The sequence below is a fragment of the Ornithorhynchus anatinus genome, chromosome 17 (genome assembly GCF_004115215.2).
Source record: "Ornithorhynchus anatinus isolate Pmale09 chromosome 17, mOrnAna1.pri.v4, whole genome shotgun sequence".
NCBI classification, from domain to species: domain Eukaryota; kingdom Metazoa; phylum Chordata; class Mammalia; order Monotremata; family Ornithorhynchidae; genus Ornithorhynchus; species Ornithorhynchus anatinus.
In genome coordinates, this window is record NC_041744.1 from 1734740 (window position 1) to 1760083 (window position 25344).

The window sequence follows — 25344 nt, forward strand, 5'->3', positions numbered from 1 at the left end:
ATAATAACGTCGGCGTTCGTGAAGCGCTTACTACGTGCCGAGCACCGTTCTGAGCGCTGGGGGAGATAGAGGGTCGTCAGGTGGTCCCACGTGAGGCTCTCGATCCCCCATTTTGCAGATGAGGTCACTGAGGCACAGAGAAGTTAAAGTGACTCGCCCACAGTCACGCAGCTGACAAACGGCAGAGCCGGGAGCCGAACCCACGACCTGTGACCCCGAAGCCCGGGCTCTTTCCACGGAGCCACGCTGCTTCCCCGGCCACGCTGCTTCGGTCACACGGCTGCCGAGCGGCCGGGCCGGGATTCGAACCCGTGATCCCTGGCTCCCAAGTCTGGGCTCTTCCCACTGAGCCGCGTCCCTTCCCCCGTACATTCCAAGCGCTCACGGCGGTGCTCTGCACGTAGTAAGCGCTCAGTAAATACTGTGGAATGAATACAAGATAATCGGGTTGGTCACAATCCACGTCCCTCATGGGGCTCACAGACTTTAATCCTCATTTTTCAGAGGAGGCAACTGAGGCCCAGAGAGGCAGAGTGACTGGCCGAAGGTCACCCGGCAGACAGGTTTAGAACCCGGGTCCCCTGACTCCCAAGTCTGGGCTCTTTCCACCGGGCCGCGCTGCCCCGTTGTTTGACGGTACCTACGGTTAGCGGTTTGGAAGCTCAGGACGGCACCGGTCGCTTCGTGCGAAGCAGCGCAGGGTTTCTCCTTTAAAAAAAAAAAAAAAGAGGAAAATTCGAAGAATGTAGCGCCTTTTTACCCCGCGACCATGGCGTGATGAGAAAGGTGGAACGCTCCCGTCGGGCTTTTGCCGAAACCTCCTCTAAACCGAGCGGTTGGACTCCCCCCAGGAATCCCAGCTCCGTTGTACTGGACTCCCCCGAGCACCCAGGAAGCGCTCGGTCGGTGTCGGTGTCTGCTGACGGATGTGGGCAGGACGGCTGGGTGCCCGGGCCCCGATCTGATCGGCGGTGGCCGAGCGATCGACCAACCTTTCTGTCTCGTAGATCTAATGGTAATTATAATAATAATATTGCTATTGTTCTTGTCTGTCTCCCCCAATCAGACCGTGAGCCCGTCAGTGGGCAGGGACTGTCTCTACCGGTTGCCGATTTGTGCATTTCAAGCGCTTAGTACAGTGCTGATAATAATAACGTTGGCATTTGTTAAGCGCTTACTATGTGCAGAGCACGGTTCTAAGCGCTGGGGGAGATACAGGGTCATCGGGTCGTCCCACGCGCGGCTCACAGTTAATCCCCATTTTACAGAGGAGGGAACCGAGGCCCAGAGAAGTTAAGCGACTCGCCCACGGTCACCCGGCTGACGAGCGGCAGAGCCGGGAGTCGAACCCGTGACCTCCGACTCCGAAGCCCAGGCTCTTTCCGCTGAGCCACCGCGGCTTTGCTGCCGCTGAGTGTTGCTTCTGGCGTGTTGCGGCTTTCCGGTGTTTATCGCCTGGGACCCCCGACGTCTGCCCCTCGCGTTCCACCTCCCCCCCCCCCCCACTGGGGGCTCAGTGGAAAGAAACGGGGCTTGGGAGTCGGAGGTCATGGGTTCCAATCCCGGCTCTGCCACTTGTCAGCTGGGTGACCTGGGCGAGTCACTTCACTCCTCTGGGCCTCAGTGACCTCATCTGCAAAACGGAAATTAAGACCGTGAGCCCCACGTGGGACAACCCGATCACCCTGTATGTGCCCCAGCGCGTAGAAGGGCGCTCTGCACACAGTGAGCGCTTCACAGATACCAACGCCGTTATCATTATTGGGAAATTTAGGACGCCGTTGGGCTGCAAAATCCGACACCCGTGGAGAGGTGGGTAGTGGAAAGAGCCCGGGCTCGGGAGTCAGAGGACATGGGTTCGAATCCCGACTCCGCCGCTTGTCAGCTGTGTGACTGGGGGCGAGTCCCTTCACTTCGCTGGGCCTCAGGGACCTCATCTGGCAAAATGGGGATTAAAAACCGTGAGCCCCACGTGGGACGATCCGACGAGCCCGTCTCTACCGCGGCGCTTAGAACGGTGCCCTGCGCACGGTGAGGGCTTAACGGATACCATCGTTATCAGTTCTCGTCGTCATTCTCTCCTCCGCCCCTCCCTCCGTCCCTCTCCCCCCCCTTCCCCGCTGGTTCACTTCCGGCCACTTCCCCGCCTCCTCGCTCCTTTTCTCCACCTTCTCTCCCTCCCTCTTCCCGCCCTCCTGGTTCCCTTCCTGCTTCGTTTCCCCCCCTCCCCTCCCTTGCTTCCTCCCTCCTCCCCTCCACCCCGCCTCCCTCCTCCCTCCTCACCGCTCTGGATTAGGTCATCCGTCTGGGCCCGGCCCGGGCTGTGAACGGAGCTGGCCCGGGGACCGGCTGTCGCGCGGTGCGAAATGTTCCCACCGAGGAGGCTGGGGTGCGAGGGAAGCAAAAGAATGGAGATGGGGAGAGACACGCGTGCACACGGGTGTGTACACACACACGCAAACGGCGCCCGGCCTCGTGGCCGCGGCCCGCGCGTGACGTGCCCGCGCGCCTGCGGAGACGTGTGCGAGCGGCCGAGTGGCCAGCGCCGGGGCCTGGGAGGCGGAGGGTCACGCGTTGGTCCGTTCGTTCGATAGTAGTTATTGAGCGCTTACTGTGTGCAGAGCACTGGACCGAGCGCTCGGAATGGACGGATCGGGAACAGATAGGGACGGTCCCCGCCCTTTGACGGGCTCACGGTCCGATCGGGGGAGACAGAAACAGTAGCGATAAATAGAATCGAGGGGACGGAACATCTCATGAAAACAGTAGCAGATAAATAGAATCGAGGCGACGTACACCCCGTTAGCCAAATAAACAGGGTAATGAAAATATATACAGTCGAGCGGACGGGTACGGTGCCGAGGGGAAGGGAGAGGGGGGGGAGCGGAGGGAGATGGGGGGAAAGAGGGTTTAGCCGAGGGGAGGCGAAGAGGGGGAGCAGAGGGAAAAGGGGAGCTCAGTCTGGGAAGGCCTCTCGGAGGAGGCGAGCTTTCGGTAGGGTTTCGAAGAGGGGAAGAGAATGAGTTCGGCGGAGGTGAGGAGGGAGGGCGTTCCGGGACCGCGGGAGGACGGTTCTAATCCTGGCCCCGCCACTTGTCTGCTGTGTGGCCTTGGACAAGTCACCTGGCTTCCCCGTGCTCCAGTTACCGCATCTGGAAAATGCGGATCGAGAGCGTGAGCCCCACGCGGGACGGGGACCGGATCCGACCCGACTGGCCTGCAGCCGCCACAGTGCTCGGTGGCTGGTACGCGGGAAGCGCCCGCCGAACTGTCCAATCCGAGCGCTCAGCACAGTGCTCTGCACAGAGTAAGCGCTCAGTAAATACCCCTGAATGAATGAAATACAATTATCGTCATTTTCGGCTCGGGGAGTCGCGTCCGGACCCTCGGCGGGCTCCGGCCTGATGATGATGATAACTGGGGGTATCTGTTAAGTGCCGGCCAGATGGCGAGCGCTGATCTGGGCACTGGGGTAGATGCGAGGTCACTAATAACGATCACTGTAGTGTCTGTTAAGGGATTACTGTGCGTCAGGCGTCGTACTAAGCGCTGGAGGCAAGGCGGGGTGGAAGTCCAAGCAAACTGAGCTGGGCACAGCCCCCGTGCCACCTAGGGCTCGGTCTAAATAGGAGGAGAAGAGAGATTTTGGCCCCGTTTTACAGATGCGAGGACCGAGGCCCAGAAAGGTTAAGTGAATCGCCCGGTGTCGCCCAGCAGGCCGGTGACGGATGAGGGATTATGAAGAAGAATAATGATGATATCTGTTAAGTGCTTACTATGTTGCAAGGCACATCGGGTTGGACACGGTCCCCGTCCCCCCCCCCTTGGGGCTCACGGTCTCAGTCCCCGTTTTTCAGATGAGGTCACTGGGGCCCAGAGAAGTGAGGTGACTTGCCCAAGGTCACCCAGCGGACACGTGGCGGAGCCAGGATTAGAACCCGCGACCTCCGACTCCCAGACCCGGGCCCTTCCCACCAGGCCGCGCCGCCTCCCCGTCACCTGCCCGGTCGCGCCCGCCGCCCCCCGCGGCCCCCGGTCCGGGTATCTCCTTTCTGCTTCTGGGTGTGGCGTTCCCGTCGGGATTAGGAGGGTCCCCCCCCCTTCCCTGGGGCCGGGGAGAGAATCTGTTTGTTTTTCGCCGGCGTGGAGAATGTGAAAAATGAAACTTGAAGAAACGCGAACCGCGCCTCTCGGCGTCGCCGCCGCCGAGCACGCGGCCTGCCGAGAAAGGGGATTTTAAACGGACGCCTCGTGTTTCACGAACCGCCCCCGGCTTTCCCCTCCCTCCCCTCTAGACCGTGAGCCCGTTGCGGGCAGGGATCGTCTCGCTTCGTTGCCGTGTTGTACTTTCCAAGCGCTTAGTACGGTGCTCCGCGCGCAGTGAATGCGATGGGACGAAGGAACGATGAACGAATGGGAACGCGAATCAGCGCCGACCGTTGGGTCTCCTCCCAGCGTCCGCCCCCGGGGGCCCTCCCCGGAGGCGGAACCGGCCCCGACGCCCCCGCGGGCCCGGTCCGTCGGTCGGTCGGTCGGATTTATCGAGCGCTTACTTAGTGAGCGCTCACCGTGCGCAGAACGCTGGACTGTGCGCTTGGGAGAGTCGTCGTCACGTCGTGTCCGACCCACGGCGACGCCGTGGACGCGGTCCGGCAATGAACACACTCCCCGCCCACAACCGGCTGCCCTCAAGGAGCTCACGGTCTAGAGAGAGAGAGACAGGCGTCGACATCGACGACACACGCGGACAGTAGAGTAAAATAGAATATGCAGAATAGGACGATGGCGTCTGTTAAGCGGTTACTATGTGCAGAGCGCTGTTCTGAGCGCTGGGGGGGGGATACGAGGCGATCGGGCCGTCCCCCGTGGGGCTCACAGTTTTAATCCCCAATTTGCAGATGAGGTAAGTGAGGCCCAGAGAAGTGACTTGCCCCAAGTCACACGGTTAAGTGGCGGAGCTGGGATTCGAACCCACGACCCCCGACTCCCAAGGCCGGGTTCTCTCCACCGAGCCACGCCGCAACCGAGAGATCCTCCGCCTCGCCGGGAGCCGGCATTTGGCCACGCTGGCCCCGGGCCCGCCTTTCCAGGCCTGCTCTCTGCCCTTCCCGGCCGGGAAGGAGGCTCTCACCCCCTCCCGCCCTCCCCAGGAGGAGGAGGAGGAGGAGGAGGAGGAGACGGAAAAGATGCTTAAATCCTAGAAGCTCCACACACTCACCTTCGGGGGTATGTCAGGTCTGGACCTCGGGCTGGAGCCCTTCCAAGGCGCCATATGACTAAAGGAGAAGGCGACGACTCCCAAAGCCAACAGGGTGGAGCGGCCCGGTCGGAACAGGAAAATTCCCAGCCGGGAAAATTACCCGCTCTCGGCTCAGACTCCCCCGATCACGGATTTGCATTCGGGGAGTCACTGAAACGGAACCAAACAGAAAGAAGCAAAAAAAAAAAAAAAAGTCGACTCCTCATTCCCAAAGACCGGGTTGGCACGGGCGTGCCCGAGGATAAAAGGCTCCCCCCCGGCTCCTCCCCCCGCCCCCGACGGCTCCGCCTGTCGGTTCGCCTGGGAACATTTTTCCCGTTCCGGATTTGCCTCGTCAGCACGGCGGTCACTCGGAGCGCTTCTGTGCCGTCTCTCTCACGCGGGCCCCTTTAAAGGGGAGATGACGGACGAGAGGGAATTGGCCTCCGAGCTGTGCGGGGGCAGGTTTCGGGGGAGAAAACGAGGAGCCCGGCCACCCCCCCGCCCGGACGGGACCCGTGGCCCCGGGACGGCAGAGACAACCCGTGGGGCCGAGGCGACCACCGCCGGTTTTGAATCGTCCCACCGTCTTCGAGTCCGAGGCCTCGTAGGAGACTCTCCTGTAGCGGAATCCGTTGGTTCGTATTTATTGAGCGCTTACGGCGTGCGGAACGCTGTACCGAGCCCTCGGGCGAGTCCGTCGTAACAGTAGACAGACGCATTCCCTACCCACCGCGAGCTTACGGCCTAGAGGGGAGCCAGGCATCTTTATAATAATGATAATGTTGGTATCGGTTAAGCGCTTACTATGTGCAGAGCACCGTTCTAAGCACTGGGGAGATAACAGGGTCATCGGGTTGTCCCGCGTGAGGCTCCCGGTCTTAACCCCCGTTTTACAGATGAGGGAACTGAGGCAGTTTACGATGACTTCGGTATTTGTTAAGCGCGTAGCGTGCGCCAGGCCCTGTGCTAGACGCTGGATCAGATACAAGGTAAGCAGGGTAGACACAGTCCCTGTCCCCCGGTGGGCCCGCGGTCTTAATCCCCATCTTTTCCAGATGAGGGAACTGAGGCACAGAGAAGTGGAACGACTGGCCCGGGGTCACGCAGCAGACGGGTGGAAGAGCCGGGATTAGAACCCAAGTCCTTCCGACTCTCAGGCCCGCGCTCCGGCCGCTAGGCCAAGCCGCTCCAGACAGGGAGATCCCGTGGGCCCTGACTCCCTGGCTCTGTGGCCGCACCGGGCCTGGGAGTCAGGAGGTCATGAGTTCTAATGCCGGCTCCGCCACTTGCCTGCCGCGTGATCTCAGGCGGGTCGCTTCGCTTCTCTGGGCCTCAGCTGCCTCACCTCTAAAATGGGGATCGGGACTGGGAGCCCCACACGGGACAGGGACTGTTTCCAACCCGATTTGCTTGTATCCACCCCAGCGCTTAGTATAGAGCTGGGCACAGAGTAAACGCTTAACGAATGCCACCGTCATTATTAATATTTGGGAGCAGCCTAGGCGGGGAGGGTAGGAGCGGCCTTCGGGTCCCGTCCCCCCCCCCCCCCCCCCGGCTTCAGGAAGGTCTGGAGGGTCCACTGGGCCGCCGCCGCCGGACAGATGTCCGGCTCCCGCTCTAGGCCGGAAGCTCGTTGTGAGTAGGGCACGTGTCTGTTGTCCTCTCCCAAGCGCTTAGTACAGCGGTCTGCGCCTAGTAAGCGCTCAATACATAGAACTGACCGACGGACACCCCCCCCGGACGCCCCACGGTCGGTCTTCGAGATCGACAGGCCTCGGACCCGCCCGAGGAGCGCCTAGGTCAGAAGGCTCGAGTTAATAATAGCCAGAGGAGTCACGCTAACTGTGGTGTCTGCCAGGCGCTTACTATTGCCCGGCTCTGTACTACGTACGGGGCGAGATTCAGGATAAGCAGATTGCGTGAGTTCCCCGCCTCGCCCGGGGCTTCCGATAATGGTAGTGTTGGTATTGGTTAAGCGCTTCCTAGGTGCAGAGCACTGTTGGTTCTAAGCGCTGGGGGAGATGCAGGGTCATCGGATTGTCCCACGTGAGGCTCACGGTCTTCACCCCCATTTTACAGACGAGGGAACCGAGGCCCGGAGAAGTGAAGTGACTCGCCCACGGTCACCCGGCTGCCCAGTGGCCGAGCCGGGATCGGAACCCGTGACCTCCGCCTCCCAAGCCCGGGCCCTTTCCACCGAGCCTCGCGGCTTCCTATCGAGGAGGGAGGGAGAACAGAGCCCGAGTCCCTCCCGGACGGGCATCTCCCCGGCGGCCTCCGTTTTACGGGCACTCAGTGAGTGCCCGGCAAGTTCCCTTGAGGAGGAGGAGGAGAAGTAGGGGAAGAGAGGGAGGAGGAGAAGAGGAAGAGGAGGAGAAGAGAAAGGATGGAAGACCAGGAGGATCTGAGGTCTTTATTTCCAGTGAAATGACCCCTCCCAGACGGGAATTCCTAGCAGGGACCAAAGATTTAGGGCTCAAAGTGATTTGGAATCCCCACGTTGCATCTGGTTTTCGGGGAGCTGGTCAGGAGCAGGTCAGCTTCCCTCTATATATTTCAGAGTCGGATAGTCGGTGCTATTTATTGAGCGTTTCCCAGAGCACTGGACTCGGCACTTTGGGACGGTAGAAGACAACGGGGTTGGTAGAGACGTTCCCTGCCCACAGGGAGCTTCCAGTCTGGGTGGGGGATGGGGGGGGGGGGGTGGTCCCCGAGGCAGGATTCCAGGCCCCGGGCTCCTGGTTCCCAGGAGGTTGGTTAGAGAGGAATGGTCTGAGCTGGGCGTCCCGGGCCCCCGGCCGTGACCCGCTGGCCCTCGGGGGGTCGTGGTCCACCAGGTCCCCGCTCCCCGGTCCGATTCCGCGTGGGCTTCCGCCGGATCGGCCTTGCCTCCCCTGCCAGGATTCCCCCTCCCCCCTCCCCGCCCCGGGCCCTGCACTTGTAACCAGGAGCTCGAAACCCAGCTGTCCTGTGGTTTCTAAGATGGCGGCCCGGGCGGTGACGGTTTCCTGCCGGCGGCGGGGAGGGAGAGGAAGCGGGTGGGCGTGCGTGCGCGGCGCGGGGCTCGAGGGTCGACGCGGGGCTGCCGCTCCCTACTCCGCCGCATTCGCGCCTAGATCACACACGTACGAACAACGCACCTTCCCGTTAAAGCCCTTTCTTCCCCCCCTCCTCCGCGGTATTCGTTAAGCGCCTATTATGTGCCGGGCACCGTACTAAGCCCCGGAGCGGAGACGAGCTAATCGGGCTGGATGTAGCCCCCGCCCCACGTGAGGCCTCACGGTCTTAATCTCCAATTCGCAGGTGAGGCCGGAGCGGCAGAGCGACTTGCCCAAGGTCACGCTGTAGACAGATGGCGGAGCCCGGATTAGAACCCAGGTCCTCCTGGCTCCCGGGCCCGGGTTCTCTCCACTAGGCCACGCCGCCTCTCACGTGAACGTGCGTTCGCTAAGTCGGACCCACGAGGCGCTGCCCGCGGGTTCTCGCCCGAGACAGAGAGGGAGAGGTGCTCAGGTGGCCTTTTCGACCGTAGCTCTTGCTGGAGATTGGGAAGTAAACGCCGACCTGGTGTGAGCGGGTGGGCTGGCGGCGGGGGGGGGGGGGGGTGGGGGGGGCGGCACGCCGCCCCTTGGGAAGGGGATGCGGCCCCGGCCTTCCCGGGAAAGGTTCGGAGGCGTCATTCGGCCTTACTGGCCCACGCCTCTTAAAGGACGGAGGACCCGGCCGTTTGCCCGACGTCCGTCGTCGGACTCGGGCTCTGGTTTCAGGACGGGAGCGCGGTTTCTCGGAAAGCTCGAGCGGAACGGGCCTCGACGGTGGGCGGGATGCCGACCCGGGAGCCTGGGGAACACGGAAGGGGCGTGACCCCCGCCCTCGAAGAGTTTGCCGTCCGTGGGGGCGGCGGCGGATGTAAACCGGCCCGCGGAGTGAGCGAGTGGGTGCGCCCCGGAGAACGAACGGCCGGCCGAGCGATCGACACGCACGCGAGGCCGGGGGCGGCCGATGTCGTGACCGAGATCGCGACGGGGCCCAGTCGGGGAGTGTCCCCGGGGAGAGGGAGGGCTCGGCGAGATGGCCCACGTGGATTTCCTTCCTTCGCGACAGCATTCCCCTCGGCTCTGCTCACCGCTTTCAGCGAGAAGGCTCTCCCTCCGGTCACCCCAGGCCGGAGAATTCCCGGTCCCGCTGTCGGAGGACGGTTCGTTTTTAGAGAGAGCTTTCGCTTTCCTCCCCGAAGGAGGGATCCAAAATGGCCTCCCTTCTGTTCCAACAGCAGCCGTTCACCTCCGGGGGCCCCGGAGCCACGAGCCGCACGGGCCCCCCCCCCCCGCCCCTCCGTTTCCGGGGACCCCCTTACGGCCGCCGGTCCCCCGGGGTCCCCGGGGGCGGGGCGGGGGCCCGGAGATCCGTATCCCGACGCCTCCCCCGTCGGCTGGCTCGGGATCCCGAGCGGGCCAGGAGGCGTCGGGAGCAGCCCCTCCCCGCACGTCAGCACGCCCTCTGTCCCCGGCCGTTCCGGACGCCGTCCCGAATCCTCCTCCTCACCGAAATTGGAAATTCCTCGCCGGGGACCGGCCGAAAGCCGACGTCCTTCCGAAAGACCCCGGCCGGCGGTCTCTCTGGGCGACCCGCCTTCTTCGGTGGCGGGGGCGGGGGGGCCGGCCGGCCCCATCTTTCCGCGCCTCCCCGAGCCCGCCGACGCGTAGAACGAGAAGGTTCTGGCATCCGGCCACCGTGCTGGCACGATGGGCGTTGCCGCGAACGTTTTGCGCGTTCGCCGCCGTACCTTAAAAGTCTGGCAGCCTTGTGGATCACCGCCACCCGACCGCAAGTAACCGCCTTCTCTCCGGGGATGTTGCTTAAGAAATTTAATTGGCAATCGTTTCTGCTCCGTCCGCTCCCTAGCCAAAGCATCGCCGGGTTGCTTCGCCTGCAGAGCCCTCTCCGTGCCGGGTTTTATCTCGACGGCCCTGCCGAGCGTCCCCACTCCGATAACGGAGCTATAATTAACTCGCGAGACGGCCCCGCGGCCCCGTACGGCCGAGCGCCAGGAAATCGACCCCAGTTACCGGAGCGGCGTTGTCAGAAATGCCCACTTCAAGGCCTCCGCTAATCTGAAATGCGGCAAGTTCCCACTTCCCCGGGGGCGCCGTCACCCCGTCCGCCCCACCCCGGTCCGTGGGGACGCGCGTGCGGTCGGCGTGGCGGCGGCCCCGTTTTCCGAAAGGATCTGATGACCATCATCATAATAATAATAACGTTGGTATCTGTTGAGCGCTTACTACGTGCAGAGCACTGTCCTGAGCGCTGGGGTAGACACAGGGGAATCAGGCTGTCCCACCTGGGGCTCACAGTCTTCATCCCCATTTTCCGGATGAGGGAACTGAGGCCCGGAGAAGTGAAGTGACTGGCCCGCGGTCACCCGGCTGACGGGTGACCGTGGCGGACACCCCCGGGGCCACCGGCTCTAGCCGGCGATGCCTCCTCTCTCCGTCCTCGAGAGGTGGAGAACCAGCTTCCGGTCCCCTGTCCCGCCAGGGCCCGGAGGAAGCGGACCGAGGAGGACGGACCCGAAGGGGATAGTTGTCAGACCCCGCCGGGCCCGGAATCCCGGCTCTGCCGCCCTTCCCTGTGCCTTCGATCCAATCGCTTCACTTCTCTAGACCGTCCGCTCGCCGTGGGCGGGGGACGTCTCACCTGATACTCTCCCAAGTGCTTAGTACAGTGCTCTGCACCCGGTAAGCGCCCGTTAAGTACCATCGACTGACTGACTTCTCCGGGCCTCGGTTCCCATCTGTAAAATGGGGAAATAAATCCCCGTCCTCCCTCCTTCTTAGACTTTGAGTCCCCTGTGGGGCCTGGGGAATCTCGTATCTACCCCAGCGCTGAGAATAGCGCGGGGCACGCGATCGGCGTGGCGTAGTGGATGGAGCCCGGGCCCGGGGATCACAAGGTCACGGGTTCCGATCCCGGCTCTGCCACATCGCCCGCAGCGTGACCCCGGGCAGGTCGCTTCTCTCGATCCCAGTCACCTCGTCTGTAAAATGGGGATTGAGACCGTGAGCCCCACGTGGGGCAGGGATAGCGTCCAACCCGATTTTCTTATTACCGTGCCCGGCACATAGTAAGCGCTTAACAGATGAAATTATCATCGTGATCCCGAGGGTTATAATTATTAACCGGGAGAGCCAGATTTCTCGCGTTCAGGTAAAATGCTGTCGAGTCCGCGCCCTCCGCCCACCCTCCTCCATTCATTCGTTCAGTGGTATTTATGGAGCGCTTACTGTGTGCAGAGCACTGTACTGAGCGCTTGGAACGCACACTTGGGCAACAGATAGAGACCGTCCCCGCCCAGCGACGGGCTCGCCGACGAGAAGAGCGGGCGATAGTCTTTCCCGCCCTTTCCCGGACCGGTCCATCCTACGACTCCGTCAGCCGTCGCTATCCGGGGCCGGCCCCAACGGTGCCGGTGACAGAGATGGTAGCCGTCGTAGGAGAGGTGATACTCGGCTTCCCTCCCGAAGACACTCGGGCTTGGCGGCGGGTCGGACGCGAGGGAGGGGAGTCGGCGTCAAGCACTCCGGGTTAAAAGAAAAAGAAATGCAACGGGGCGGCCCTCCCGCGTACACGTGGAGGAGACCGCCCGTCCTGCATCGGCGCCTTCGCGGGGCGGGCGCCGGAACGGGAGCTCGCGGACCCGGTCCCGGCCTCCTGCGGGACTGGACAGGTCGCTTCACCTCTCCGGCCCTCATTTCGCTCATTTCCTTTTCTTTGAACTGGCGTCGGTTTAGTGCTTCCTAGGTGCCAGAACCCCGTTCCAAGCACTGAGGTTGGACACCGCCCACGTCCCCCCCCGGGGCGTCCAGTCTTCCCCTTTTGCCGTTGAGGTGACCGAGGCACAGAGAAGTGAGGGTCACACAGCGGACAGGTGGCAGGGCCGGGATTCGACCCCAGGCCCCTCCGACTCCCAGGGCTGGGGTCTGTCCGCTGGGCCGTGCCGGAAGCTCCTCGAAGCTTCTCTTTCGTCCAGCGGGGACGGTGATAACGGGAGTCGATGGGTCGTGTTTACCGAGCGTTTACCGCGTGCAGGGGAGGACGGCAGGGACCGTCTCTATCCGTTGCCGACTTGTTCATTCCAAGCGCGTAGTACGGCGCGCCGCACATGGTAAGCGCTCAGTAAATGCTATCGAATGAAATACTATTGCATGAAAGGACCGTACTGAGAATCGGGGAGAGTCCAATATCACCGCGGTCACAGACGCGTTTCCTGCCCGAAACGAGCCTAACGACTGGACTGGTTGCGCGATGCTCAGGCTGGACACGGTCCCCGGCTCACAGGGGAGTCCCAGGCAACGGAGAGGGATTAATCAATCCCCGTTCTACAGATGAGGGACCCGAGGCCCGTTGCAGCAGAGCGACCTGCCCGAAGTTCCGCCACAGACAGGTGGCGTAGCCGCGATTAGAACCCGGGTCTTCTGACTCTCGGGCTCGGACTCTTTTGGGCCGGGCCACGCCGCTTCCCGACAAGACGGGCCCGGGGTCGGGCGTGATCTGGTAGTCTTGTGTAATCGTAATGATGACGACGATATTCGTTAAGCGCTCCCTACGTGCCGAGCACTGCTCTGAGCCCTGGGGTAGATACAGGATAATTAAGTGGTCCCACGTGGTGCTCGCACTTTTAATAATATTAATAATAATAATAATTATGGTATTTGTTAAGCGCCTACTGTGTGCAGAGCACCGTTGTGAGCGCTGGGGGAGATGCAGGGTCATCAGATCGTCCCACGGGGGGGGGGGGGGGGGGGCTCGCATTTTTCAATCCCCATTTTACGGATGAGGTGACTGAGGCCCAGTGAAGTGACCCGCCCGAGGTCTCACAGCCGGCGAGTGGCCGGGCCGGGATCAGAACCCGTGTCCTCTGACTCCCAAGCCCGGGCTGTTGCCGTCAAGCCACGCTGCTCCTCCAGCCCACTGCTCGGACCGTATTATCGACGCCATAACGATCCACCCGGTCAATGGCATTTATTGAGCGCTTACCGCGTGCCGAGCACCGTAATAACGACCCTTCGCCAGTCGATGATATCTGCCGAGCACTTCCCGCGGGCAGAGCACCGAACTAAACGCTAGGGTGAAGATGACGGGACAGGAACGTTCCCTGCCCCCCCCCCCCCCCCCCCCCCCCCCCAGGAGCTTGCGGTCTAATGTTGGTATCCGTCAAGCGCTTACTGTGTGCAGAGCACCGTCGTAAGCGCCGGGGGAGAGACGGGGGTCATCGGGTCGTCCCACGCGAGGCTCCCAGTCTTCATCCCCATTTTCCAGACGAGGTCACCGAGGCCCAGAGAAGTGAAGTGACTCGCCCGCAGTCCCACAGCTGACCGGGGGCAGAGCTGGGAGTCGAACCCGTGACCTCCGACTCGGAAGCCCGGGCTCTTTCCACTGAGCCACGCCGCTTCTCCCCCTTCGTCTAGAGGGGGAGACGGGTGAAAATCGACGACGGGTGTAGACGAGAGTGCCGTGGGGCTGAGGGCGGGAGGGATGACCCGTGCTTCAGATCCGAGGGTGGCCGGAAGACCCCCCCCCCCGAAGGTCCTTATCGTCGCCGCGGACGCCCCCGCGCACGCCCGTGAAACCGCGGTGCCGGCGACGCCGTCTCGCCTTCGGCGCCCCCCCCCGCTTCCTCGATTCCCCACCGCCGCCTCCGGGACCGCTGCCGGTCCGGCGCGGCGGCCGAAGGACTCCACCCGCCTCGTCCCCGGGACCGGGGGCCCGGCGGAGCTCCGGACCGACCGGCGCCCGGGGACCCCTTCCTGCCCGCCGCCGGGGGCCGGGGGTGCGGGCCCGAGCGGCGGCCCGTGGGTGGCGGCGGTGGCGGCCGAGAAGGGGGTTGAGTCGGCCGGCCCGCGACCCATCTGTGGTCCCGGGGAGTCGTTCTCTCCGCGTGCCGGTTCCGGGCCGTTTCCCTTCCCCCTCCCCTCTTCCGCCACCACCCTCCCTCCCCCCCCCCCGCCCCGCCGTGATTCACCTATCGGTGCTTGGAAACTCTTGACTCATCTCTTTAGAGGAGAGAAAACACCAGAATGCTGTTAACCCCCAAGGATCCCGGGTGAACGCGCGGCCTCGACGCCTCGGGACGTAGAAGCCGCGTGGCCCGGTGGAGGGAGCCCGAGCCCGGGAGCCAGAGGGACCTGGGTTCCGATCCCGGCTCCGCCGCCCGTCCGCCGCGGGACCTCGGGCGGGGCGCCTCACTTCTCCGGGTTTCAGTTGTATCGTCTGGAAAGTGGAGATCGTCGTCAATAATGACGACGACGACGACGTTGGTATACGTTAAGCGCCGGGATAGATACGGGGTGATCGGGCCGTCCCACGTGAGGCTCACGGTTAATCCCCATTTTACAGACGAGGTCACTGAGGCACAGAGAGTCACCCAGCTGACGAGTGGCAGAGCCGGGATTCGAACCCATGGCCCCCGACTCCCAAGCCCGGGATCTTTGCGCAGAGCCGCACGCCGCTTCCCAGTAATGACGGCGGCGTTCGTCGAGCGCTCACCGCGTGCCGAGCACTGTGGTACCTACAGGGGAATCGGGTTGTCCCACGCGGGGCTCGCAGACTTCGTTCGTTCATCCGGTAGTGTTTATTGAGCGCTCACTACGCGCGGAGCCCCGTCCCGAGCGCCTGGAACGTACAGTTCGGCAACAGGGAGCAGTTGCGGGACGCGAGGCACGGAGAAGTGAAGTGACGTGGTGGAGTCGCGATGCGAACCCACGCCCCGGGACTCCCGAGCCCGGCCTCTTTCCACCAAGTCGCGCCGTTGACCGTGATCCCCGTGTGGGACGGGGACTGTGTCCAACCCGATTAACCCGTGTCGCCCCAGGGCTTAGCTCAGTGCCTGGCACACGATAAGCGCTTAACAAACGAAGGACTTATTTATGTCACTTTTTGGCCCCCCCCCCCCCCCCCCACCACCCCCGAACCTAGACTGTCACTTCTCCGTGTGCGGGGAACTCGCTCGCCAGCTCGGTTGGATTGTACGTCTCCGAAGCGCGTAGTACAGCGGCTCTGTCCGTAGTGAGCAGTCGGTCGCCGTGCCTCGGTCACCTCATCTGCAAAATGGGGGTGAGGACCGTGAGCCTCACGTGGGACAGCCCGATTACCCTTTCTCCGCCGCAGCGCTTAGGACGGCGCTCGGCACATGGTAAGCGCTTAACCGATACCGCCGTCGTTATCGTTTCATTTCTGGTGTGTCAGTTCCCCCCCCCCCCCGTGAAACGGGGATGAAGACTGTGAGCCCCACGTGGGACGTGGACTGGGTCCGACCTGCTTGGCTCGTATCTTCCCCGGCGTTCAGTACGGTGCCGGGCACGTTACAGGCGCCGAACGCATACCATTAAAAAAAAAAGGAGCTCTCGGGATTTATGGGGTCTGGACGTCCAATTACCTCCGGGGGCGAAAGAAGGCGTGTGGGGTGGACCCGTCCCCCTTTTCATTCGGTAGTATTTGCTGAGCGCTTACTATGTGCGGAGCACCGTACCAAGCGCTTGGAATGGACAGCTCGGCAACAGGTAGAGACCCGTCCCCGCCCGATGACGGGCTGACGGTCTAATCCGCCCGGCTCGGTGGAAAGAGCCCGGGCTTCGGAGTCGGGGCTCGTGGATTCGAATCCCGGCTCGGCCGCTTGTCAGCTGGGTGACTTTGGGCGAGTCACTTCACTTCTCCGTGCCTCGGTTCCCTCATCTGTAAAACGGGGATCAAGACTGTGAGCCCCACGTGGGACAACCTGGTTCCCCCGTGTCTACCCCAGCGCTTAGAACAGTGCCCGGCACGTAGTAAGCGCCTAACGAATACCGACATTATCATTATTTTTATTACTGATCGGGGGAGAGGGACGGACGGAAACAAGACAACGTAATCGCGATCGATAGAGTCAAGGGGACGGACACCTCATTAACGAGATAAACACGATCAATAGAATGAAGGGGACGGACACCTCGTTAACAGAATAAATCGGCCCTGCCCCTCGTCGCCCCCCAGCTTCCCCCCCGGCCCCCGGACCTCTGGCGGGGCTGCCCGTGGGCTCGGAGGGGCGGGGCGCGGCCAGCCGCCGCCGGCGGGAAGCCTGCCGAGGGCCCGCCCGGGGAACCCTCTGATCTCTAATTATTTCTGCCGAAACTGATCGTCCGGGAGGGTGGAGCTTGCTGCGTTTAATTTTATGGGTCCCTTTTTTTTTTTTTTTTTTTTTTAATAAGGCATGTATTCTTTCCTTTCCTGTTTGTTCCTGCTCGATGTGGGGAGGTTCCTATTTCCCTTGCCTAACTAATGGGAAAGGGCCTTTCTGTGGGAGGGTCTCGTCACGGGCCCGCCGCTCTGGGCTCCGACGTGGTGCGGCCCGCCCGGCGCGCTCAGCCGGAGCGCCGCGCGCTCGGCCGTCGAGAGGGAAATAACCCGGATCGTTTTGCCGTGGTTTTTTTCGGCTGATCCAGCCATCGTTCTTGTAACACAGGGACCGGACGGGTCGTTTTGGCAGAGGGAAAGCCGCCCAGTATCCATCCTTGGGGATCGCGACCGTGAGCCTCACGTGGGACAGCCTGATTCCCCTGTATCTCCCCCGGCGCTTAGAACAGTGCCCTGCACGTAGTGAGCGCTGAAATACCAACATAATTATTAGTAGTAGTATTATTACCCGGCCTCCCCGGGCCTCCGGTTCCCCGCTCTCCCTCTCCTGCGGACCGTGAGCCCCGTGGGGACCGTGTCCTGCCCGGCGGTCGTCTCCCTGCCCCGGCCCTCGGCGCACGGTGAGCCCCCCGGGGAATGCCCCCGATGTTCAGGCTGTTATATTGTTGCGCCGTCCTCTCCCAGACGCTCAGCACAGCGTCCTGCCCACAGTAAGCACTCGATAAATGCGATCGATTGATCGAAGGAGGTTCGAGAACACCGGACGGTTTGGCCAGCCGGGGCCTTCGGGGCCGTGTCCCTTTGCGCAGGGGGCGGGCGGCCTCCACCGAGGCCGGGCCCCCCCCCCCCCCCCCTTCACCCCCGATTCACGGTTTCCGCTTCGCTTCCCGCAGCAGGGCCCAGCCCGCCCTCCGGAAGGCCGCGGCGACCCGCCCGGCTCCTCCGGAACGGGCCGGATTTGCGGCCTCCGGGGTGGCGTCCGGCTCGGCCGCGGGGGACGGGCCTAGGCGCTTCTCAGGCCTTCAGGTTCGTTTCGCGCTGGGGGTGAGGGGGCTCTTGTTGGCGGAATGCAAAATGGCCCCAGAGCCGTTCGTTCGGCCGTATTCATTGAGCGCCTACTGTGGGCAAAACGCCGTACCGAGCCCTCGGGAGCATAACAGCAGTGCGACGGCTTGGGAGAGTACAGTGTAGCGGTCCTGCCCACAACGAGCTCACGGTCTAGACTTTCCGTTGTCCTTCCTCTCCGAACCTCCCTCCTGTCCCACAGCTCTTTCTCTCCCTCTTATTACGGTAACCGTTAAGCCCTTACTAAGTGCCGGCCGCCGTGCCAAGCCCCGGGACGGGTACAAGATAATTGACTCGGACACAGACCCCGTCCCCCCTGGGGCTCCCGGTCCTCATCCCCATTTTACAGATGAGGGAACCGAGGCCCAGAGAAATGAAGTGACTCGCCCAGGGTCTCCCAGCAGGCGAGCGGCGGAGCCGGGATGAGAAACCAGATCCTCTGATTCCCGGGCCCGGGCTTTTCCCCCCAGGCCGCAGTCCTCTTCTAGTCCCTCTGGAGACTGGCGCCAAGATCCCGAGGGAGGGGAGGGTTTTGCCGGGAAGGCCCGGGCATCCCGGTCAACAGCCGGGGGTCGTGGGGGTGACCCCTCGATGCTGTCGGTGGGCCCGGGAGGGGCGATGCCTACGCCGTAGTCTCGGTGACCCGCGCCGACCGGCTGACCCGTTTCATTCGCGATCTTCAGCGCTCCGGAGTTGACCGCCTGTTGCCGGCCGGGGGCTGGCCGGACCTGCGGAGGGTGAAATCCGAGACCCCGAGAGGCCACCCCGCCCATCGGGGCCCGAGGCCGTTGTCCAGACGTTTCGGGGAAGAAGGCAGGGGGCCTTCGGGAAGACCGTCCTCGTAGCCCGGGTCCACCGAGTCCCACACCGGTCCTAGGACGGGCTCCGGGACCCCCCCCGCCCCGGGGTCGTCATTCCCGCCTTTCCTCCTCTCCCCTGCAAAGCTGCCCCGGCCCCGCCCCGCCAGGTGACCCCCCCCAGACGAGGCACAAGCTTGGCGCCCCGGCCCCGCCGTCGGCTCCCGACCTGAGCCTCGGACTCCGGCGGGTCCCGCGTCCCGTCTTCAAAGCCAGCCCGGGATTTTCACTCAGATCCCGTCTCCCCTCCCCCCTCCCCGTGACTCCCTCCTCGGCGCCAAGAACCGAGAACTTCTCTCTTGGTTTATTTAAAACGTCTCCGGCACCGTCGTACGCCGTGCTACAGACTTTTAAAAATAAAAGTTCTTATTTTTACAAACTCTTAAAAGGAACGCGCGGCGTAAATGTAGGGGAATGTTTTAATAAGGGCATCCACCTAGACGCTTACCTACACTCTCACGTCCGAGCCCGGTAAAGAACTATAAAATGTCCGACCAAGCGGGGTCACCCACACCGCCCGCGGCACGCGGGCTGGCATCCGTCATTCGAATACAGCCAGAACGTCTTTTTGGAGCCTGAAAATGGAATACGCTTTCCACTTGAATGCCAGAGACGATCGGGAGATCTGTAGGCACATCCGCCCGAACGTGGGGAATTTTGCTGGTGTGTGAATAGACTGTGGATGTTTTAATAGCGGGAGCTCGTTCAAGTCGGCAAGGGACCAAAACGCCCCTTTGATTTTTATTGTCGTTTGAGCAGCAATAACTCCATTTCCGGGGCTCCCGGAGTCCCCTTCCGAGAAGCCGAAGGTCACTTTTTTTCTTTAAAGGGTATTGGCGAAGCGCTCGCCGTGTGTCCGACACCGTTCTGAACACTGGGGTGGGTGTAAGTTACCAAACGAAAACTTCTCACTCTAGGCCTCGAGGCTCTCCATCACCTCGCCCCCTCCTACCTCTCCTCCCTTCTCTCTTTCCACCGCCCGCCCCGCACGCTCCCCTCCTCCGCCGCCCGCCTCCTCGCCGCCCCCCCGTTCTCGCCCGTCCCGCCGTCGACCCCCGGGCCGCGTCCTCCCGCGGTCCCGGAACGCCCTCCCTCCTCGCCTCCGCCGAACTCATTCTCTTCCCCTCTACGAAACCCTACTTAAAGCTCGCCTCCTCCGAGAGGCCTTCCCAGACCGAGCTCCCCTTTTCCCTCTGCTCCCCCTCTTCGCCTCTCCTCGGCTAAGCCCTCTCCCCCCCCCCCCTTCCCCTCCGCTCCTCCCCCTCTCCCTTCCCCTCCCCTCGGCACCGTACTCGTCCGCTCGACTGTATATATTTTCTTTACCCTAGTTATTTTGCTAATGAGATGAACCTCGCCTCGATTCGATTTATTTGCTGTTGTTTTCACGAGATGTTCACCCCCTCGATTCTGTTTATCGCCGTTGTCCTCGTCTGTCCGTCTCCCCCGATTAGACCGTAAGCCCGTCAGAGGGCGGGGACTGTCTCTATCTGTTCCCGATTTGTACATTCCCAGCGCTCAGTACAGTGCTCTGCACATAGGAAGCGCTCAGTAAACACTGTTGAATGAACGAATGAGAGGTCGGACACAGTCCCTGTCCTGAATGGGGCTCGCAGTCTATCTATGATTCTGTTTATTTTGACGCCATTGCCGCCTGTCTGCTTGTTCTGTTTCGTTGTCTGTCTCCCCCCTTCTAGACCGCGGGCCCGGCGGCGGCTAGGGATCGTCTCTCTCTGTCACCGAGCTGTACTTTCCAAGCGCTTAGTACGGCGCTGTGCACACAGTAAGCGCTCAATCAATACGATCGAATGAATGAATAGGGAGAACAGGTACCCCCATTTTACGGATGAGGGAACTGAGGCACAGAGAAGCGAAGTGACTTGCCCAAGGTCACGCAGTCGGCAGTTGGCAGCGCCGGGATCGGACCCCAGGTCCTTCTGACCCCCGGGCCCGGGCTCTCTCCCTAGGCCACGCTGCTTCTCCCTCGGGTGAGGTGATTTATCCTCGTGCCGTCCCTTGGAAACAGGTTCCGGCGAGGTCCTTGGTGTCCGTCCTTCAGGTGGGGGAAACTGAGGAACAGAGTCGTGGGGGAATCCTTACCCACCGTCACCCTGGGAGTTAGCGCGAGAGGGTACGGACCGTTCCGACGCCTCCACTGTAGCCCCCCTTCACCGAATCGTTTGGGGATCTGTTAAGCGGCGTTGGCGTGTCCTCTTTTCCTCGTCGACGGCGTTTATCGCGCCCTGACGGGGTGCTGTACGCTGTGCTGGGCGTCCGCTGGGTGCAGAGCGCTGTGCTGGGCACCGGCTGCGCTGCGTGCGGGGCACCGAACCGGGCGCCTGCCGCCTGCGGGGCGCTAACCTGGCTGCCGTGCGTGGTGCCGTACCGGGCGCCTCCTCGGCGCGAGGGGAGAGCGCCGAGCCGGGAGCTCGGGAACAGAGAGCAGCAGTGACGGGGACGATGGCCGGCCTCGAAGGACCTACGAACAGCGGGGCCGGACAGACCGTAGGAAGGTCAACCGGCCGTATTCGGCGCGCGCTTCGCGTGGGCGGAACGCTGGACTAAGCGCCTGGGAGAGGACGACGCCGGGGTCGGTAGCCACGATCCCCGCCCACGGTGGGGAGATGCAAATGACCCAAACTAGAAGCGGTTCAGTCCGTAACCGAACGACAGCTGCGTGAGCGGATGGCAGCGGGAGGGTCAGCGACGCCGGGGACGGGGGTGGGGAACGTCCCGGAAGGCGAGGGTGGAGTCAGGCGACGCCTTCGTGCCGGCGCCGGAGAAATAATAATGATTTTGGTATGTACTGGGTGCTTACCCTGCGCCGAGCGCTGTGGTCGGCGCTGCGGTAGACGGAGGGTCGTCGGGGTAGACCCGGGCCCCGCCCCGTGGGCCCCCGGTCGGAGGGGGAGGGAGAAGGGGTTTCCGATTCCCCCTTTTTTCAACCGGGGAGGTTGAGGCCCGGAGTGGTTATGACAGGCTCGATAAGGACGTTGGTATTTGTGAAGCGCTTACGGTGTGCGGAGCACCGTTCTAAGCGCTGGGGGAGATACGGGGTCATCGGGTTGTCCCCCGTGAGGCTCACGGTCTTCGTCCCCATTTTCCAGATGAGAGAACTGAGGCGCAGGGAAGCGAAGTGACCGGCCCGCGGTCACCCGGCTGACAAGTGGCGGGGCCGGGATTCGAACCGGTGACCCCGGAGCCCGGGCTCGTTCCGCCGAGCCCCGCTGCTTAAGATAGCACGGCAGACGAGTGAGGCCAGGTGAGCCTGGGAGTCGGAGGACCTGGGTTCTCATCCTGGCCCCGCCACTTGCCGGCCGGGGGACCTTGGCGAGTCGCTTCATTCCTCTGGGCCTCAGTTTCCTCATCTGCCCAACGGGAACGAAAGTGGCCCGTTCTCTCCTTCTCCTGAGAGCGGGAGCCCCCCCGGGGGCAGGGACGGCGTCCGATTTTATTAGCTTTTATCTCCGCCGGCGCTTAGTACGGCGCCCGGCCCAGAGCAGGAGCTTAAAACACGTCGCGGGTATCGTTGCCATCGGCGGCGGCGCGGCCCACGTGCTCGAGGGCAACCGACTCCACGGCCCCCACGGCCCCGTGTCCGAACGAAGTCACCGTCACCGTGACTTGGAGCCGGAAGGGTCTCGAAGAGTTCATCCGGTCCGGCCCCCCGACCCCGAGGACCGGACTGCAAGCTCCTCGAGGCCCGGGATCGCCTCTGCCGGCCCGCCGGTATCGGAGTCTCCCAGGCGCTCAGCGCGGCGCCCCGCACGCAGTGAGTGCTCGGGGGGCGCCGTCGGTTGAAGCGGCAACCGCACGGCCGAGCGGCTGGAGCACCGGCCTTTTGAGTCAGAAGGTCCTGGGTTCTGATCCTGGCTCCGCCTGCTGTGTGACCCGGGGCGAGTCACTTCACTTCTCCGGCACCTCGGCGACACCTCGCCGGTAAAATGGAGGGTTCAGAGTGCGAGCCCCGGGTGGGACGGGGAACGCGCCCGACCCGACTAGCTCACGTCCGCCCCGGCGCTTAGAACTCTGCTTGAGACGTAGCGAGCGCTCACCGAACGCCGTCGTTACGGTTATTGAGGCCGGCGCTCTCTGTGGGGCTTCGGGGAAGCGGAACCGTCGTGGCAGAAGCCCAAGGCAGGGAAGCATCTCGGGAAATGATGATCACCCAGGGCCCTGCCTTCCATTGGATGAGTCGAGCGGGGGATTAAGTCCCAGTAAAATAAAATTAGGAATCAAATAATAAGCCGTCTGATTTATTTCCAGCAGCGTGTTGCGACAGAGGGCAGCCGAAATCGCCCGCGAGGAAACGAGGAGTCACCGATCAGCAAGGCGTTCAATCTTGAACGGGGAAGGGCGGCGGTGAACTCCGAGTCGGGCAGCGCCGGGCACGCCCGACTCTCCAGACCGAACGCCACGGGCCGGCGCTGACCCGGCCCCGAGAGCCGAGCGACGGGACCCCGTCGGCGTCGGGCGCCCCCCGGCCGGCCGGCACGGCCCCCGGGCCCGCGGGTGGCGCCCGCTCGGGGCCGCCGCCGAGTCGATTCCAGCCGATCCCGGGAAGGCGGCCCGGCTCGGAGAGCCGTCGCGGGGAAGTAGGTTTCTCCGGCGTCGGGACGGCCCCGCGCCCGGCCGGCCGGCCCTCGGCCTCGAGCGCTTCGCCCGGGCGCGGGCGACCGGGGGGCCGATCGGGGGGTCCCCGGGGGCGCTGGGACGTCCAGGAGCAGCGGGCCTCCACAGGGCTTCCGGTCCGGTTCTCCCGGTAGCCTCGGAGACCCCCAGTCGGATTCCCGGGGGTCCCGCCGAAGGCCCGGGAGCAGCGGGGGGAGAAGAAGAGGGGAAAGGAGGGGAGGGCCGGTCAGATCCGGACAGGTTCGTTTCTCGTCACCGTCGGGACGCCTCGCTGATGCTCTCGTCTGGGAACGGGGTCGGGCCTCTGTCCCGAGATTCCCCCCCCCCCGCCGGAATCCCATCTCCGGGGACCGGCGCCACCCACGGGTCCCAGGGTTTCCTCCTGAGACCCCGAGTCTCCGAGGAGAAGCGGTGCGGCCTCGGGGACGAGCCCCGGGGCCGGGGGCCAGGGTGGCCGCGGACGGGGCCGTGGCCTCAGTCGGCCGTACTTACGGAGAGCAGGGAACTGTACCGGGCGCTCGGGAGAGTACGATGCAGCGATAGGACACCGGGGCGTCGTCTCCGGGAACGTCTTCGGCGTCCACCGGGGACCCCCGGAGGGGGTCTAGTGGCTTACGAAGCCGAGGGATCCCCCCGCACCCCGCTTCTCTCTTGCTCCTCTCGTTCGCCCCTCCATTCTTGCGAAAGGGGGTCGCCGATGCCCCGGGGGACCTGCTCTGTCAGGTCCCGCTTGCCCTTGGCCACCCCTGCATCCCGCCCGGGAGAGCCGGGAGGCTCCCCTCTCCCCCCGGGGTCCGCAGCCGGGCCTGCCGAGCACCCCCTACCCAGGGGTGGGGGGACCCTCCTGCGCTCCGGAGAACAGGCCGACGGCGACAGCAGGCGACTTGCCGTTTTGCTACTGATCCGTCTCCCCGCCCGCCCCCTCCGAGGGTCCCGGGCCCCCTCCCCCCTGCCAGATCGGTACCAGATGTGAGATTCCATTCAGTCAGGCTCCGAGGATCTGGAGAGTGCTCCGAACTCCTCGGGGAGAGGTCGCTATATAAATGCACGGTATTATCGTCAATATAATTACAGTCACGGTAGTCCTGTAAAAACGCGGGGCCGAGAGGCCGCGGCCGGGGCTCGCGGGTAACGGACGCCATCGGTCACGGTGGGCCGCGGCAGCCGGAGGGACGGGCCGGGGGGGGGGGGGGGGGGTTGCTCCGGGCCGGGAGAGCCACTCCGGGACGTGGGTGGGTGGCGACCTCGCCGGGGATCCGTCGGCCTCCCCGGGGGCCGGGAGAGGCCTTCAGGAGGGCGGGCGACTGCCCCCGGGCGCACGGGGAGAGAACGCGGCGGGCAGGGCCGCGGCCCCGTCGGTCCGAGCGGAGGCAGGAGTCCCGGGAGTGGGGGGGGGGGGGGGCGGGGGGCGGCGTCGAGGGGGATGACGTCCCCTGTGCCCGGCCGGGGGTGGGGCGCGCGGAAAGACCCAGCGCCGAGGGGCCGGGGCCGAGGCCTCCCGGTGGACGCCGGGCCCCCGGCGAACCGCCTCTCCGACGGGATTAAAATCCCATCGGTCCTCATTTTATTATACATTAAAGATCTTAACTTTCCAAATACTGCATTTTCAGTTGTTTTAAAACATCTGAGAATTATAGCGCCATTTGGTGCGGCTGTCAGTAAAAGGCTAATGCTATTTATTAGGGTCCTGGTTTTATTTAATAGCCAGATGAATGGAACAGTTAATAAAAGAAATATTGCTTTATTCCCTGACATTTATGTCCTTGGTTTCCAATAAAGAATTGGAATTATGAATAGTTGATGGTTTAAATTGATGTTTTATGTTGAACGCTAGCTGTAATTTGCCCTCCGAGGATTGTAATACCGAGAAACAGATGGTTTTTCACAGTAACAAATTGCTGTGTGTATACAGTATATAGAACCGGCTTTCAAATACTTTCACCTTCGGGAACCGGAGTCAGACCGGAGAGAGAGAGAGAGAGACGCGGAGCACCTCGTGGGGGTGGGGGGCGCGCGGGGGGCGGACCTCAGCGGCTTCCGGAAGGCCGGGGCCGGGGGCCCCCCGAAAACGCGACCTGTTTGTTCAGGTGCGATAAAGATGCGAAAGCAGGAGACGGCGGAAATTTAGCGTGACCGGGGGCGGCGGGAACGGGGGCGAGGGCCCGGGGGCGTCTGCCGTCCGGCGCACGCCACGGGGACCTCGCTCCCGGGGACCGATCGGTCAGAAGTATCGATCCGGCGCCTGCGGCGGGCGGGTTGACCGGGGGTACGTATCGAATGCCTACGCCGGGCGGAGCACCGTGTTAGGAGCCTGGGAGAGAACCGCCCAACTGAGCGGGTAGACGCGCCCCCGGCCCGCGGGGAACTCAGAGTTTCCGGGGG

At 63.3% G+C, this 25344-nt stretch overlaps 1 protein-coding gene and 1 long non-coding RNA gene across 6 annotated transcripts in view; one reads left to right on the top strand and one right to left on the bottom strand.

The window, feature by feature from the left end:
• Positions 1-25344, top strand: part of CUX1 (cut like homeobox 1) — a 204190-nt gene that overhangs the window by 63359 nt on the left and 115487 nt on the right. The gene's annotated exons all lie outside the window — the stretch shown is intronic.
• On the bottom strand, positions 450-9694 carry LOC114817848. The gene is made up of 3 exons (XR_003765712.2): positions 9369-9694; positions 5219-5410; positions 450-708 (listed from the first exon to the last, which is right to left on the bottom strand). It is a non-coding gene; the product is annotated as an uncharacterized LOC114817848 (long non-coding RNA).